The sequence below is a fragment of the Brassica oleracea genome, chromosome C1, assembly GCF_000695525.1.
Source record: "Brassica oleracea var. oleracea cultivar TO1000 chromosome C1, BOL, whole genome shotgun sequence".
Classification (NCBI taxonomy): Eukaryota; Viridiplantae; Streptophyta; class Magnoliopsida; order Brassicales; family Brassicaceae; genus Brassica; species Brassica oleracea.
In genome coordinates, this window is record NC_027748.1 from 26472753 (window position 1) to 26485688 (window position 12936).

Genomic DNA, 12936 nt, shown 5'->3' on the forward strand with positions numbered 1-12936 from the left:
AATAAGAATGTAGCTCCTTATTTATACAAGGAAGAAGCTAGGGCTTCATACTAAATCGAGTCTAATTTATTGTCTAATGGGCCCTGAGGGAGGATGTAAATCCACCCCCAATAGTAAGCCCCCCCAATTTCGTAGAGAGATGAAGTCAATCTCTATGAATTTTACGAATAGGGTTTATTAGACAATTAACTAGACACATTCATGCCTATGACGATTTAGGCGAGTTTACTTAGAACTTGTGCCTAGTAAAAGGCGAATTTGCTTTAAACTCGTGCTTATCAAAAGACGAGTTTACTGAACTCATGCTGAGACAAATGCGAGTTTACTGAGAACTCGTGCCTAGTAGAAGGAGAGTTTCTGTAAACTCATGCCTAGCCAAAGATGAGTTTTTGTAAACTCGTGTCTAACGATAAGCGAGTCGACTACAAATTTGTGCCTAATAACAAACAAGTTCAATTTAAACTCGTGCCCAAAATACAAATTTACCGAACTATTACCGGCCCGAAGTCTCGTGCCGAGATGATGTGCGCCGAGCAAGTTGTTGGCGTGTACGTTCGTCAGGCTGTGATAACGTTGATGAACGCACTGTGAGTTGCAAGGTTCATGATGAGCTCGGGATTGGCGACGATGAAGTCAGCAAGAGTTGTGAGAACGTGATCAAGTCGGCGCCAACTGCAAAGAGGGGCTCGTATTCTTCATCTTCTCCTCTCTGTTAGTGTAAGGGAAGAGCGCTTGTCTCGTGTTACGTTGCGATGACAATCTAAAGTTGTTCACGCTGAGACAGCAGCGTAGAAGATAAGTCACGACCTCTTTTGTTGGCTCTTTGTACAAGCACCGCTTCATTCTACTATACAGAGAAAATTAAACTCCATTAATTTGATCTTGTATAGAAAATGGGGTGCCGTGAGGCACAAGCAAACATGTCAATTATTAATATGGGACATCACGTTTAATATCAACCTTACTAACAAGATATTAAGTGAAGATATTTGTACTGCCGCAAAGTATAAAGCGGTGCATCTGATGTAAATAATTAACTAATAAGATTAGAAAACTTATCTCGTCATATTTTTGTGTCATCGCAACAACGACTAGGACGATGAACGTAGTCAGCGTTTTGACGAGATCACGGTAGCTGCTCCTCGCTTTTGCCGAGATCGCGTACTTGCTGAGAACAAAGCATGTGATTGCTATTATCTGAGAAGCCGAGTTGTTGGCGTGTACGTTCGTCAGGCTCGAAGTTGAAGGCGCCGAAGGAGTTTGCAGGCATCTAATCCACGTCCTCTTCTCATCCTACGAAAAAGGAACGTCGAATGTCGAACTACCCAATCCAAGATCGAGCAACGCCAAGAGCTGGAGCGAAAACAAAAAAAAGAAAGCCAAAAAGCTTCAAGACGCAGCCGATGCTCAACCCAAATGCACAGAAGACGACAAGCCAGACGAACAAAACGAGGACGAGACGCACGCTGAGGAAAAGCAACCTCGTAATCGTCGACACGTCCAGGTCATCCTCGCGCGACCAAGTTCTTCGTCAGACGAAGAGGAAGACAACAAGGTCCGTCACTCGCACGAACACTCCAGCAAGCGACCAAGTGAGAACAACAGATCAAATGAAGCACAAGACTTGAGAAGTAAGCTCAGGCAAAAATCGCAGACAGTAGACAGCATGCATGACTCAAACGACGACCTTAGCTCGGTCATCGAAGAGTCCAGAGCTAAAAGAGTCGGAAATGCCAGCGTTCGACCCTATCTAAAGCCCCGAGTCGTCAACCTTCGCGATCGGCGCAACTCAAAATCAGAAGATCTAAGGATCAAGCTCAATCGACCAAAGCGTTCCGACTTGAGACGAAAGCTGGAAGAGACAAAAGCCGAGGTCAGCGATAAACAGGGGTCCATCGTCGAAAATTTATCCAGCGACTTGAGGATCCAGCTGCAGAACAAACGGGCCAAGCGCCCCCGTTCCTAAACGTAATTATGGGAGGCTCGCTCCTTGCGGCGACTCGGTTCGATCAGACAAAGATCATCGACGACAGGCAGTAACCTCAAAGAAATGGCCATCGAAACCCGAGAATGATCACCCGATCACTTTCTCACCCGACGACGCCATCGGCGTCCACCTACTTCAGATCGTCGAGTTGGGAATCGCAAAGTGCGACGTCGCCAAAGTTCTGATAGATACTGGTAGCTCAATCGATCTGATCTTTCGAGATACACTCGATAAGATGGGAGTCGACCTGTGCGACATGAAGCCATCATCTCGCTCTCTCACAGGATTCAACAGAGCTTCCGAGACGATGATCGGGACAATCAAGCTCCTAGTCTACGCATGCGGGGTAACGCGCACTGTTAAGTTCTCCGTCATTCGAACAAAGTCTCTATATAACGCAATCCTTGGAACCCCTTGGTTACATTCGATGAAGGCAATATCATCAACGTATCATCAGTGCGTGAAGTTTCCAGGACCGAACGGTCAAGTGCAGACACTTCGAGGAGACCAGCAGGCCGCACGCGACCTACTGATTGCAACGGAAAAGATGCAACAATCGACTCCTCGCATCAATGCGATATCAAAGCAGATCCAGCCTCAGAAAGAGGAAATTCTAGAAGTCCCGATTGACGACTCTGATCAAAGTAAAGTAGTTCGAGTCGGCGCATTCCTCTCCGAAGAAATGCAACGCGCGATCATCGACTTCCTGAAGCAGAACATGTCAATTTTCGCTTGGACGACCTCGGACATGAAGGGAATAAATCCCGCCATAACGTCCCACGAGTTGAATGTAGATCCAACCATCAAGCCCATCCGCCAAAAAAGACGCAAGCTTGGCCCCGAGGGAAGCATAGCTGTCAACGAAGAAGTCGAGCGACTGCTCGCAGCCGGTTCAATCGCAGAGGTGCGATATCCAGAGTGGTTGGCTAACTCGGTCGTCGTCAAGAAGAAAAACGAAAAATGGCGTGTTTGCGTCGATTTTACCGATCTAAACAAGGCCTGCCCCAAATACAGTTACCCGCTTCCGCATATCGATCGACTAGTCGAGTCGACTGCTGGAAACGAGCTCCTGACTTTCATGGACGCCTTCTCAGGTTACAATCAGATCATGATGCATCCAGACGATCGAGAGAAGACAGCGTTCATCACTGACAGGGGGACTTACTGCTACAAAGTAATGCCATTCGGCCTTAAGAACGCCGGCGCGACTTACCAACGACTCGTCAACCGAATGTTCTCCGACAAACTGGGAAACACGATGGAGGTCTACATCGACGACATGCTGGTTAAGTCACTCCGCACGGCGGACAACCTGCATCATCTAAAAGAGTGCTTCAAGACGCTGAACGAGAACGGAATGAAACTCAACCCGGAAAAATGCACCTTCGGCGTTACTTCAGGCAAATTCTTGGGTTACATTGTCACCCAACGAGGAATCGAAGCGAATCCTAAGCAGATCACCGCAATACTCAACCTTCCCAGCCCGAAGAACAACCGAGAAGTCCAGCGACTAACGGGGAGAATCGCATCGTTAAACCGTTTCATCTCCAGATCTACGGACAAATGTCTCCCCTTTTACGAGCTGCTGCGCAGGAACAAGCATTTCGTCTGGGACGAAAAATGCGAAGAAGCGTTCGGACAGCTCAAACAGTATCCTACGACTCCTCCCGTGCTATCCAAACCGGAAGCCGGTGATACACTCTCTCTCTATATCGCAGTATCCTCTACCGTGGTCAGTAGTGTCCTAATCCGAGAAGATCGAGGCGAACAGAAGCCTATCTTCTAAACGAGCAAGAGAATGACCGACCCAGAAACTCGATACCCCACTCTTGAGAAAATGGCTCTTGTCGTTATCACGTTAGCAAGGAAGCTATGTCCTTACTCCCAATCGCACACGATCGAAGTACTGGCGAATCAACCCCTCCTTCTAGCGCCAATTGTTTGACCCAAAAACGGTATTTATGCTGGTGATGTTTGTTCGAATCATACAATAATGAATCTAAGGATAATGATTAGATTCTTGAGGTTTAGGACAAATCTTGAAAGAATCAAATGAGAAAAAAGAACATCGAGATTTTATTGATCAAAGATTGCATTACAAGAATGGTTTCTAGTGTAAAGTGAATCTAAAATCTATAAAATCTTTATGAGAAGTGTTTTATATCTAAATTGAAAAGAGATAGATCATTTCTAATAAGAAGGTAGGTCCTTATTTATACAAGGAAGAAGTTAGGGCTTCATACTAAAATGGGTCTAATTTATTGTCTAATGGGCCCTGAGGGAGGATGTAAATTCACCCCTAACACGTTACCCTAGTCCTTTCGTTGTGAGGGGCTGAATCCCATTAACGCTCTTATAATCTTGATTCATTAGACCAAAATCATGACCGTTCTTGTTCCGTCGAGAAAAGTATAGGAAGTAGGACATATATCAACGTATCTTCTTGATACGATACTTAAAACTCCTTCCTTATTGGAAAAGGAAACTCTGTTGTATATATGCTTAGACTTGTACTATGTTAATAAGACAAGAAGATTTCATGGTGTCAGAGCATAACATCCTTTGACCTAAAAATCTTAACAACAGCCGCCGTCGCAAACTTTGCCACCGCCGCCGTTGTCTGAAACCACCGCAGCTGAACAAGCCGATGTTGTCTCTTCATTGAATCTTTGCCTTTTATCATACCTCTACGATGTCTGATCCAGTTGGAGCGATTACCACTGCAACAACACCAAACCCTCTACTTCGACTTCATCCTTCTGACAATCCCGGAGCGTTAATATCGTCCATTGTGTTGAAAGAAGATAACTATCCGGAATGGGCAACCGAGATGAGAAACTCCCTTCAAGTAAAACAGAAACTGGGTTTCATTAATGGAACTGTCTCAAAACCAGCTTCCGAACCGGATCTCAGTCTACGGCTTGCTGTAAACTCTATGATCATAGGATGGATCAGAACTTCCATTGATCCAAGAATCCTGTCAACTGTTGCTTATCAATCTTTAGCAGCGACTCTTTGGGAGAATCTTCGAGTTCGCTTCTCGGTTGGTAATGGAGTTCGGAAACAAGTACTGAAAGACGAGATAGCGTCTTGTAACAGAATGGTCAACCAGTCCTAGAATACTAAGGACGCTTGACAAAGTTGTGGGAAGAGTTACAGAACTACAGCTCGACCAAGGTCTGTACGTGTGAAGCTGCTTCTGACATTCAAAAGGAGCGAGAAGATGATCGTGTCCACAAGTTCCTGTTCGGACTTAATCTTCCTCGCTTCAGCAACATTCGTTCTACTATTACCGGTGAAGATCCTTTGCCTCCTCTGAATCAAGTGTACTCCAGAGTGATTAGAGAAGAGCAAAATCAGAATATCGCACAAGTTCGAGAAACAGCAAAAACAGAGGGAATTGGTTTCTTTGTGAAAACAGAGTCGCAGTTGCAAGTTGCGGCAGTCTCTGGACAGCGTTACTGCGATCGCTCAAGCCTATCATGCACCCACTGTCGTCGACAAGGACATGAAGTGTCAGAGTGTTTCGCCTTGCACGGATATCCTGACTGGTATTACGAGCAGAATCCATCCGCAAATCGTGGAAGCCGTGGTCCGAATCAAGACAACAAATCGGTTCAACGGGGAGGTCGTGGAGTACGAGGAACCGGACGCGGACGTGGTCGTGTCAACAGTGCACGTGCTGCTTCAGTAAGTGAGAACGGCAGTGATCAGATTTCACAATTTATTCAGCTCCTACAAGCTCAACGACCAAGCACCTCTTCTGAAAAGTTATCGGGTAAAACCAATTTGACTGATGTGATAATTGATACAGGAGCCTCGTATCACATGACAGGAGACCTCTCTTTACTGATCAATGTCGTGGACATTGCATCCTCTCCTGTCAGGTTCCCAAATGGGAATGCCTCTCGAGCTACAAAACGTGGTGTTTTACCACTAGGCTCGAATTATTTGCTCAACGACGTGTTATTTGTGCCTGATTTCGATTGCACTTTGATCTCTGTTTCTAAGTTGCTAAAGCAAACCGGCTGTGTAGCCATCTTTACTGATACTTTGTGCTTCTTGCAGGACCGTTTTTCGAGGACTTTGATTGGAGCGGGTGAAGAGCGTGAGGGAGTGTACTACTTTACTGGTGTCTTAGCTGCTCGTGCGCACAAAGTTTCGGAGGTTGTCAAGTCGTCTGGAACCTTGTGGCATCGTAGATTAGGACATCCAGCTCTCGGTGTTTTACTATCTTTACAAGAATGTGATCAATCCTCTAGTGCTTTCGGAGAGATCAGAGTTGTGATATTTGTTTTCGTGTTAAACAAACAAGAGAAACTTTTAATGATGGTAATAATAAAGCTTTGGATTGTTTTTCTCTTGTTCATGCTGATGTCTGGGGACCTTATAGAACCCCTTCGACTTGTGGTGCAGTTTATTTTCCGACCTTAGTAGACAATTACTCGAGAACAGTGTGGACATACCTTATGACTGCGAAGTCTGAAGTGTCCAACCTGATCCGTAACTTTTGCGCCATGTCTGAAAAGCAATTTGAGAAACCGGTTAAGTGTTTTCGGAGTGATAATGGCACAGAGTTCATGTGTCTCACGTCATTTTTTCAAGAACGCGGCATCCTCCACCAGACCTCGTGTGTTGATACACCTCAGCAAAACGGTCGGGTTGAGAGAAAGCACCGACATATCCTTAATGTTGCTCGTGCTTGTCTGTTTCAAAGTCATATGCCGATCAAATTTTGGGGAGAGAGTATTCTCACTGCTACTCACCTGATCAACCGAACCCCTTCATCGGTTCTAAAAGGAAAAACTCCATACGGGTTACTGTTTGGCTGCCGACCAAACTATGAGATGATCCGCACATTTGGTTGCTTGTGCTTTGCTCATACGCGCTCTCGCGATAAAGACAAATTCGGCACTCGCAGTAGAAGGTGTGTCTTTGTGGGATATCCATATGGTAAGAAGGGCTAGCGTCTATATGATCTTGAGACTGAGAAATTTTTCATCAGTTGCGATGTTAAGTTTCAAGAGGAAGTTTTTCTCTACATGGATTTGGAAAACACTATCGAACAAACTCCATTACTGTCTGTGGATACAACTGATAGTGACTGGATCATGCCTACATATACTTCTCCTGTACCAACTACATTGGTTGAGGTCTCGCCTCAGACTTTCCCTGTTGAGCCTCCAGCTTCTACACCTATGATTGAATCAACAGCATCTACCTCGCCGAGTGGAGCTGTAAATGATGAACCTGAAGTTTCTACGGCTTCCCCTGAGGTTCCTACGTCTTCTCCATCTGTTGTACCAGAAGTTTTGGACAGAGGACAGCAATCTAAGAAGCCGTCTGTCTTGTTAAGAGACTATGTCACTCGCAATGTACACTCCTCCTCAGCTCACGCTCTAACACCCAGCTCAACGATTTCAAAATCCTCTTCAACGGTCTCTGGTAAAGTTCTCTATCCCATTGAACAATATCTAACTGATTCTGGCTTTTCAGCAAACCACATCGCCTTCATGGCTGCAGTTCTCGAGAGTACAGAACCTAAATATTTCAAAGATGCAGCGTGTATTAAGGAGTGGTGTGAAGCTATGAAGAAAGAAATTGAAGCCCTTGAAGAAAATAATACGTGGGACATTACAGATTTGCCTCCAGGCAAGAGAGCTATCAACTGTAAATGGGTGTACAAGTTAAAATGGAATGCAGACGGCACACTCGATCGCTACAAGACTCGTTTAGTAGTGTGTGGAAACCGGCAGAAGAAGGGCACTGATTTCAACGAGACTTTTGCTCCGGTTGCTAAAATAACCACCGTTCGTTATCTTCTCAGTGTTGCTGCCGCAAAGGAATGGGAAGTCCATCAAATGGACATTCACGATGCATTTTTACACGGTTATTTCACTGAAGAGGTTTATATGAAGCTTCCGCTAGGCTTCAAATCGTCATATCCTAATAAAGTTTGTCGCCTTCGGAAATCACTATATGGACTCAAACAGGCTCCTCGTTGCTGGTTCGCAAAACTCTCTGCAGCTCTTCGGCAGTTTGGTTTTAAACAAAGCAAGGAGGATTACTCATTGTTCTCATACACGAAAAATGGTAAAATTTTGCACATTCTTGTGTATGTAGATGATTTCCTTATTGCTGGTAACGACCTCGGAATAATTGATTGTTTCAAAGCCCACCTGAACGATTGCTTTCACATGAAAGATCTCGGGAAACTGAAGTACTTCTTGGGCATTGAGGTTTGCCGTGGCCCTGATGGATTTTGTCTATCTCAGCGTAAGTATGCGCTCGATATCATCTCAGAGGCGGGCTTGCTGGGCTGTAAACCTTCAGCTGTTCCCATCGAACTCAACCATAAACTTGCCTCTGTGAAAAGTCCTATGTTTGATAACCCGGAACAATATCGACGTCTCGTAGGCCGGTTTATTTATTTGACGATTACCAGACCAGACCTGAGTTATGCAGTACACATACTCTCCCAGTTTATGAAGACGCCATTGGTAGCACACTGGGAAGCAGCTTTGTGACTGGTAAGATATCTCAAGGGATCTCCAGCTCAGGGCATTCATTTTCTTTCAGACAGTGATCTCACTCTTACCGCGTACTGCGATTCTGACTGGGCTGCTTGCCCACTCACTCATCGTTCTCTGTCTACGTATATTGTTTACTTGGGAGACTCTCCAATCTCTTGGAAGACAAAGAAGCAAAACACAGTTTCTTGCTCCTCTGCTGAAGCTGAATACCGTGCCATGGCATACACACTTCGTGAGATAAAATGGCTTAAAGCACTTCTAAAGACATTTGGCTTTGATCACTCTCATCTGATTCCTCTACACTGCGACAGTCAAGCTGCTCTACACATCGCTGCAAACCCAGTCTTTCACGAGCGAACTAAACATATAGACGCTGATTGTCACCATGTTCGAGATGCGGTTCAAGGTGGTCTTATAGCTACCTTCCACATTTCCACAAAAGATCAAGTTGCAGACCTGTTTACTAAAGCTCTTCCGAAACCAGCTTTTGAAAAGCTTATGTCCAAGTTAGGTGTTTGAAATTTTGTACCACCTACTTGAGGGGGGGTATAGGAAGTAGGACATATATCAACGTATCTTCTTGATACGATACTTAAAACTCCTTCCTTATTGGAAAAGGAAACTTTGTTGTATATATGCTTAGACTTGTACTATGTTAATAAGACAAGAGAATACACAAGATTTCAAAAAGTGTCCACTAATTGGACCAAAAGTCATTTTCTTTCTATCTTCGGTCTCACCCTCAAGTCTTCGGTCTGTCCTTCATCTCTGCCTTGCTCCGATCTAATTATCGCTCTCACGGCAAAGTTCTCCTTCTTTCTCTCGCAATTACTCTTACAACTTTTTTCTCTTCCGAAAGGCTATGTGCTCCGTCTTTTGGGCTACCCTAGGATTAGGGGGATGTATTCAACTGAGAGTTTCAGGTGATTTGTATTAAAATGACAAATTCATTGTTATTGAAACATGAATTTTAAAAACTCATTTAAAATCCACTGTTATTGAATTTGACATTTCTTAAAGTACTCTGAAATCCACTGTTATTGAAAATATTTTACTTTGTGGAGTTTTAAAGTTTTCAGGTGATTTTAGGGTGTTTGGGTAGAATTTCTTAGTTAAAAAGGAAATTAAAACTCAAATCCCATAGTTTTAGGTGATATTCTAGAGTAGTTTAACAAAAATCACTTAAATCTCTGCAACTTATTAAAATCATCTAAAATCTCATTAAAAATCAAATCACATCAAATGTTAAATTGAATACATCCCCCTTGGGTTTCTTTCAGGCCAGAGTAGATTTAGTTTAGGCTCACTTAAAAGCAGTTACAAAATAAACAGGAAAAAAGAAGAAGTCCTTTTCGACTTGAAATTTTATTTACCCTTACATTAATACATTCTGACATCAGCAAAACTGAGTCAGACAAATTGTGGTACATCATTATTCAATGACAAACTAATAATTGTAAACGGTTAGTTATACTATTAATTACGAGAGAATGAAATGACATTGACTAATAATTAATATACTAATTGCAGCCTGTAGCACGCAGATTATGCATGTCGGCATGTAAGTTTTGAATTGGACAGATAGTGGTACAACGTTAGACCATCTCCAACCTTAAAATTATACAAAATTTGGTGTTTTACTATCATATTCCTTTTGTCATCTCCAACTACAACAGCAAATTAGAGTTTGACTTGTGCTCACGCGTAGAGGTTTATTTTTTATTTTCTTATAAATATATATTTATTCGCATAAGTGATATCCTATATTTTAAAATTTATTCGTTTAAAAAAAAAAAAAAAATTATTCGTTTAAATAATTATTTAATAAGAAATTTCTAAGCACAATAATTTTATAGTTTATATTGTGTAATTTTATTTTGTCTTGTAAACCATCAATTGTATCATCATATTTTTAGAATATGATCCGTATATCCGCACAAATTTATTTTTATTTTTTATGGATCAAAATTTTATGATAATGTATAACAAAAATTTTGTATATACTATTTAAATATATGATTTTATATATTTTATACTTCTCAATATTTATCATATTGAATTTACATTGGACTATTATTTATACGAAAATATATGTAACATAATATATTTATATATTAATCTATATATTAAATAAATGATTCTTTTTCTGTGAATTTTATTTTAGTTATTACTTATATATAATAAAAATATATTAATATAGCTTTTAAAATAATATTGTTCATTAAATATTTTAAAGCTAGGTAGAGAATTAATAAGAAAAAAAAGAATCAAAAAGGTAGGTTAATTAATATGGAATTAATTATTATGTATATATGGAATTACTAAAATAATTACCATATAATGTATGTATTTAATGACGAAATGTATATATGGAATTAATTATTTCCAAACACACATATATATATATATATATATATATAATAAAATAGGATAAGACAAAGAATACTTTAAACCTAGGTTTATTAACTATTTTTGTCATGATTTTTTAGTTAGAATTTGATTTTGGAAATGCATTAGTTAAAGAGGAAAAGATAAATAATCCTAAAAGATAGTTTATTTAATAATTTCAGTGGCATACAATTGTAAATAAGTTGAAAACTAAGGGTGTTTTATTTTTGAATTTCTCTTTTAATAAAAAGATATTAAACCAAAAATAATATTATATATTGTTTGATTTTTTTCAGTTTTAACTATTTTTATATTTTTTGTTATTTGTAATTGATAAATAGTTGTTTTATCATACTTAGATATTATGTTTGTTAATTATTTGTAATTTTATGTTTATAAAATTTATTTACATTTATATTTATAAAATTTATTTACATTTATTTTTTTTGGTTTAACAATATCATACCTATTATGTATTTATTTTATATAAATTATTATATTAAAACTTACAAACAATTAATTATGAAAAGAACATAACAAAATAATATATTTATTTTAATGAAATTTGTATTAGTTAGTAAAACAATTTTAACTGTATTTGAAGAATTCAATAGTATTACATAAAGTTATAATTATTTACTATTAAATATAATTTTGCAATAATGTAATATTATTCATTACTGATTAAATATAACATAAATAAAGATTATAATTGATATTTTAAAATAAAAATATATCACAATATAAAGTAAATGATAATAATCATTTAGTGATTTATTACTTGAAAATAAAATAAAATAAAATATAAAAAAATTATGATATTTTTTTAAAATATATATATAGAGAAAATAATAATAATCAATTAGTGGTTTTTACTTGAAAATAAAAAAAAAATTTTGATTATGTAAAAATAATTTTAAAATACAAATAATACAGGATGTTTATATTTAGTTACGAATTTGAAATAATTAATAAGAATAATTGAATTAAATTCTTAAATGAAACATAATAAAATATATTTTAAATATTTGGTGTGATGAATAGTGTTACACCAAATTTGGTTTAACGTTATTTACTTTACACCAAATTTAGTGGAATTGTGTAATTTTTGGTGTTTCATAGGAGATGAATATACAATAAATTTGGTGTTTTAGTGTCTCATTATAGTTGGTCTTAGTGTCTAGCGAGTGGTGGTTATAAACGCATACAAGAAAGTAAAAAAGTCAAATAAATTCTATTAGAAAAAACTGTCACAAATATTAAATTTTAGGGTTTTTAGTGATAATTAAACTCCATCGACTATTTTTGAATCGTAGAAAAAACCCTCAACTAATTTTTTAATGTTTTAACCCCTCAACTTACAAACTGTTAACGTCTGTCACCCTCCATATATAATTCTATAACGAAAGGTAACTGGTGGCGAAGCCAGTGCAGCAACTAAGGGGGCAGTTTTAGAAATATTAAATATTTGGTATGCCAAAACACAATAAATCAGCAAGAAAAGATGGTTATAGTGCTGTTGTGCACCCCTTATATTTCAGGTTCGACACACCCTATGGCATTTATCAGATGTACACCCATTAAAATATTTTTCTGTATTTACCACTGAAGGTGACATACGTTGACGATTGAAGGTGACATACGTTAAAACATTACAAAAATAGTTGAGAGTTTTTCTTCCGATTTAAAAATAGTTGAGGGATTTAATCACTAAAACAGATTTTTCCACAAATTGGTTTAAGAAAAAAAAATAAGTTGATTTTTTTCTAGTTATCAAATATTTTTTTGTTAACTAAGAACACTTTAGGTTAGACAAAATAATTGTAAACTGACAGTGGGAGAGTCTTAGCCTAAGTACATAAATAACGGGACTGTAAAATTCAACTAAAAAAATTGGTTATCGGATCATACGGATTCCAAGTAAGAAAGTTCGATTCACAACCGTTGCAAAATTATATGAAAAGAAGATAGGGACTGTTGGAACTAGTAAAATATATTCTTTTTGTAGAGAATGAGTTAGGCCACTGA